This window comes from Helianthus annuus, chromosome 3 (genome assembly GCF_002127325.2).
Source record: "Helianthus annuus cultivar XRQ/B chromosome 3, HanXRQr2.0-SUNRISE, whole genome shotgun sequence".
In the NCBI taxonomy this organism is placed as follows: Eukaryota; Viridiplantae; Streptophyta; class Magnoliopsida; order Asterales; family Asteraceae; genus Helianthus; species Helianthus annuus.
The window spans coordinates 71,791,797-71,798,044 of NC_035435.2; positions in this window are offsets into that span (position 1 = coordinate 71,791,797).

Below are 6,248 nucleotides of genomic sequence, written 5' to 3' on the forward strand. Positions count from 1 at the left end.
ATACATACTTGTTAACTATTAAATACGTGATTAATAATAATAATAATAATAATAATAATAATAATAATAATAATAATAATAATAATAATAATAATAATAATAATAATAATAATAATAATAATAACATAGTTAACATCAACTAGACGTTGATATATCATGTTGATTTTTACTATAAAATAAATAAATAAATAAAAGGACTTAGTGGCTGCCAAACATCAATCGCAGCTTATGGCTGCTTTTAGTAAATTGCTTTTAGTTATTTACACATTCAAATTCATAATACATATCATACTATTGGTTGCTTTAATTTAAAAATACTCCACCATGGCATAACTTGTATACTTCAATTAAATGTCAAAACAAAGAATAAGAAGAATAGTATGGCTGTTAACAGCCTGTTCGGCCAGTAACAACTTTTAGCTCTTTTTTATTTATTTATTCTTTAAACCTCAACTACTTATATTAATTGCCAACCAACCCAACCCTAATTCTTTCCCTATAAATACAAATCCATCTCCAAGACATTTTCACTTTTCTAAAGACTCTCAACTCTCTCTAATCACTCCCAAGCCACTCTAAATTCGCAGCAACATCAGATTTTCGCCCAGATTCAGTAAGCTCCACTAAAGTGAGCATAACTTCTTCATTTCTCATCCGTTTTTGCCCATTCTTTTTCCAGAACGCTTGGCTTGACCTTGGCTTCGATTCTAGGGGTGTTTCACAGCAAACAAGTCCCTGGAACTCCGACAAAAAGGCTTCAAAGTCCGTTGTTCAAGTTTGTTTTCATTAATCTTTGCTTAGACATGAGTTTAACTCACTCAAACCTATGTCCTTATGCTTATAACCACTTCTATGGTTAGTTAGGCTTAAAAATAAGGTTGACACATTCAAAATCAGAGGTTAAACCTCATATACATTCTGTTTTGTTTAGAGTTTTTAACCCACAAGTAATGTTTAAGTCCAAGGCTTAATGTGACACTTCGGGTTTTTCCCGGGCAACTTTCTTGAATTAACATTCTGTGTTTATATACATGTATATTATTAAATGAAAATTTTCGTTCTATCTCGGTGTGCTATGCGTTATTAACGTGTATGTAATTATATATATATATATATATATATATATATATATATATATATGTATGAAGTGAGCCGAGACCAGCGAACCCGACTCGAGACCACCCGGTCTCGAGTAAACAGTAGACACTTGGGCCGGTTGGGCCACACAACCGAAGAGCCCAATTCAGAAACCTCTGACCCACTCGAGACGGGTATAAAACCCTTGAGGGTGACCAACCTTTACAACTTTTACCATTGTCAAACACTCCCCCTCATCTACTCCTCTCCTCCACTCTCCCTCATTTCACACCCTCGCCACACTCTCTCTCACTAAAACCCTAACACCACACCCTCTCCTCTCCTTCTCTCTCGGAATCGGACCGACGGCAACCAAAGAACTCTCGGACTAGCTCGAGATCATCACTCGGAACTTGGTTCATCAACCTTTTATACCCTTCCATCTAACCGGTTAGTAACTTATAGCTATTTGATTAAAAATGATGAGTTGTGAATAAGTATGTTGCTTGATGTATGATTCTAGCATGAGTAGTGAGCTTGTGATATGATAAACATTGTGTGTGAGCTATGGTATAATAATGTCTTGCTAAGGTGTTCTTGTAGGGTAAATGGTTATGTTATCCGATTAGGTTAGATGTTTTGTTAGATGGTTTGGTTAATCCGATCTATGTTATATGACTTGTTATCCGATCTATGATTAGATGTTTTGAGACAAATGTGTGATCTTTGATCCTAATATTCCATATGATGAACAATGTTGAATGACCTTATGATGAACTTTATGAATATGTGTTTAAAAGTGATATGAATATATGATGAACAATGTTGAATGTGAGATGAACATTTGAATATGCCTTGTTTGATCTATTTTGTTTTGCAATTAGACAAAGAAACATGTTTAGTGGGATAGTACACAAATTGCATGAAACCTCAATTCCATTGGATAGTACATAAGGCAGGTTCTAGAAGGTTCGGACATCAGATATGCGACTCGAAACCTTCGGTCTCGACTCAAGATCATCGAACTGCAACTCGAGACCGAGTGATTGCGACTCGAGACCGAGTGATTGCGACTCGAGACCATAGGTGACGACTCGAGACCGGACAAGCAGACATCAGGGACTTGAAATCAGCAAGGTCTCGACTCGAGATCTCACGATCCCGACTCGAGACTGGACTCGAGACCTTCTAGATTGCGACTCACACCAGCATTACTCGAGATCTCATGGTTGCAACTCGAGACCACACGTTCTCGAGTCGAGACCATCTTGTCCCGGATGGGCCGATTGTCACCGATTATTGGGCCAAACATGTGTGGACTGTGCATACCGTTCTATTTAGAATTCCGTGATTCTGTTAACTGCTAGTATGATCGGATAAGGCCCATTAACACTTATGATTTGTATGAAAGGTGTAGACGTTTACTGTTTAACTGCTACGTATTAGAATAGGCCCGATAACTTGCTGGATGATCATATGTTATGCATGCTATGTGTTTAATAAGTGTATGATATACGTGATTACTTGTACCCCAGCTTGACCTATATTTGGTAACCATGCTAGGACGTGGTGACCAACGTGATTGACCGGGTAATTAATCCACCGAGCAACCCAAGGTGAGTTCACAACTTAAAGCATGCGTTCCCGGTGGTTTGGGAAACGGAACTAAAAACAACACTATCCCCTTATGAGGGATACGACTTACTTTTCTTCCCTTGTTATTGGGAACCTTTAGTTAATTACTGTTTATACGGATTGCAACAAACAGCACTAAACGAAACTCTATCACTCAAGTCCCTACTACATAATACCGATTAGTCGCCGGGGCCAGGCGAACGGGTTATTAGTTGATAGCGCTATTTAGGTTTTACCAGCCTCACACCGTGCCCGTGTATGGGATCGGGCGTGAACTAATGGACTCAGGCATCCGTCAATGATGATAGAACATTGACATCGGGGCATTCTGCGGAAACGCAACGGTTACCTAGTGTTCGGTATTGGAAAAACAGTTTAGTCGCTAACTTTTGGGGTAGCTCCCCATGGCATGTATAAACGGATAAATTAACTGGTGAAACAAGTTTTTGGTAATTAAAACTGGACAACTAGTGAACTCGCTCAACATTATTGTTGACACCTTACTGCATGCTTTGCAGGTAACCAGTGACTCAGGAGCTTGCTGCTTGGGGATGTGTAGTGCTCGTCTACCCCTGTGTTGGGTGTTAAATAAACATGAACTATGAACCTCGTTTAAAACTGTTTTGCTTATGCTTCCGCTACTTACTACTATTTAGACTTAAAACTTTAAGCTTTGATCATGATATTTGCTAATCGTATGGTTAGTAAGTATTACTATGGTTATTAATTCAATTAAACAATATAATTGGTGGCTGGATCCTCGTCAGTCACGCCCTCAAGCGGATGATGCTCCGCAGGTGGAATTTGGGGGTGTGACAGATTGGTATCAGAGCCATTGGTTATAGTGAACTTGGTTTTAAAAAGGGGAAAATCTTTTTGAGAAAAACAAGACTATAACCCGTGACTCGTAACGACACTACACTCCAAGTGCAAGACTCGACTTATCTGACCTCATAGCTCGGACCCATGTTTACTTGCTTGTTTGTCTTATGCTTTCTGCTCTACTATACGTACTAGTTTGCCTAATTAGATAGATATGCCTCCCCTCTTCTATCTCATTCTTGCTATATTACGACATCACACTCATACTATGTTTTCTGGCTATGAAGACAATGAGTGGACGCGGACGCGGGAACGTCAACATGACTCAGGCTGAGTTCACTAACTTGATCAACACGGTGGCTGCAGCTTTCGCAGCTCACCCTGGAGGTAAGCGCGTTGTTTTAGGATGTTTAGATCCTACCGCCGCATCGTCTTTTCACCTCTAAACCCATTTCGCTTCACTCCTCACAACAGGTCAGCATGCGCATGTGCAACCACGTATTTGTACTTTCAAGACCTTCATGGATTGCAAGCCTCTTCCTTTCAATGGCACTGAGGGTGCCATAGGGCTTCTGCACTGGATCGAGAAGGTGGAAGCTGTCTTTGCTGTCTGCGAATATCCCCATGCTAATTGGGTGAAGTTTGCTACTGGTACCCTTGAGGGAAGCGCGCTTTCGTGGTGGAAGACGCAAATTCAAATGCTTGGTTTGGAGACTGCTAATGCTACTGCATGGGGAGATTTCAAGGATATGATCAAGGAAGAGTATTGCCACAGGGACGACATCCACAAACTCGAGGACGAGTACTATGGTCTCAAGATGGTTGGGTCAGAGATAGAGACCTACACCAAGCTGTCCAACGACTATGCTGCACTTTGCCCAAACATGTCCCGACCCATGTATCGAAGGATCGAATTGTACATCAAAGGCTTGGTCCCAGAAATCCGGAGCCATGTGACCTCAGCCAACCTCAATACCATACAGCCCGTGGTTCGTCTTGCCCACAAACTCACCAACCAGGCTGTGGAAGAGGGCAAGTTGCCCAAGAGGATCAGTGTTACGGAAGGAACTTCTAGTGACGGCAAACGAAAGTGGGATGGAAATCAGGGCAAGGATACTAACTCTACTCAGGCCCCAGCCCAGCAAAGGAAAACTGAAAACAACAAAGGCCCTCAGCAACAGGGTGGCTATCGGGGAAGCTACCCTAAGTGCAACAAGTGTAACAGACACCACAATGGGGCATGTAACAAAGGTCAGTGCCAGCGATGCAACAAGATGGGGCATGAAGCCAAGGATTGTAGAAGTCAGTTCCCGGCAAGGCAGAATCAGCAACAACCCCAACAGCAACAGCAGCAGGGAAACAACCGCGGATGTTTTAAATGTGGGGCAACAGGGCACATGCGAAAGGATTGCCCTGAACTGAATCAGAATCGCAACAACAACCAGGGAGCTGGGAACAATGATCAAAACAACAATGCTGGAAATGGTGCAAGGGGAAGAGCGTTTGTGATTGGAGCTGGAGAAGCAAGGAATGACCCCAACGTCGTGGCGGGTAAGTTCCTACTTGATGATCATTATGTTTCTGTGTTATTTGATTCTGGAGCCGATGCTAGTTATGTGTCCCTACGTATTAGTAAGAAGCTTAAGCACCCACCTGCATTATTAAGTTCTAAGCACATCGTTGAGATAGCCAATGGTAGGAACATCGAGGCCTCGCACGTGATCCACGACTGCAAACTAGAATTGTCTGGTTAGACGTTTAGTATCGACCTTTTCCCTGTCAAACTTGGAAGCTTCGACGTCGTCATCGGTATGGATTGGATCCAAACATCGCGCTGAGATCCTCTGTCAAGAGAAAGCGGTTCGTATTCCTCGCCGTTCTGGCAAATCTCTCATCGTTCAAGGTAACAAAGGCGGAGAAGTCACAGGCATTATCTCGCTTCTAAAAGCCCAGAAGTGTTTACAAAAAGGGCACACCGCTATCTTAGCACTCGTCACTGACACACAAGAAAAGGAAAAGAGGATTGAAGATTTTCCAGTGGTACGTGACTACCCCGAGGTATTTCCTGAGGAACTACCTGGACTTCCTCCCCACCGTCAGGTCGAATTCCAAATTGAGTTAACTCCTGGAGCAGCGCCCATAGCTCGAGCACCTTATCGACTAGCCCCTGCAGAACTGAAGGAACTCTCTACGCAATTACAAGAGCTGTTAGACAAAGGATTTATCCGTCCAAGTTCGTCGCCCTGGGGAGCGCCAGTACTCTTTGTCAAGAAGAAAGATGGCACATTCCGAATGTGCATCGACTATCGTGAGTTGAACAAAGTTACCATCAAGAATCGTTACCCTCTCCCGCGCATCGACGACCTGTTCGATCAGTTGCAAGGATCGAGCTACTATTCTAAGATTGACCTGCGATCAGGCTATCATCAGCTGAGAGTTCGTAATGAAGACGTCTCCAAGACTGCGTTCAGGACTCATTACGGTCATTACGAGTTCCTCGTCATGCCTTTCGGAATGACTAACGCGCCTGCGGTTTTTATGGACCTCATGAACCGGGTGTGCAAGCCTTACCTCGACAAATTCGTGATTGTGTTTATCGACGACATCCTGATCTACTCGAAAAGTCAAGAAGAGCATGAACAGCACCTGCGCCTTATTCTTGAACTCCTTCGCAATGAGCAACTATACGCCAAGTTCTCGAAATGCGACTTCTG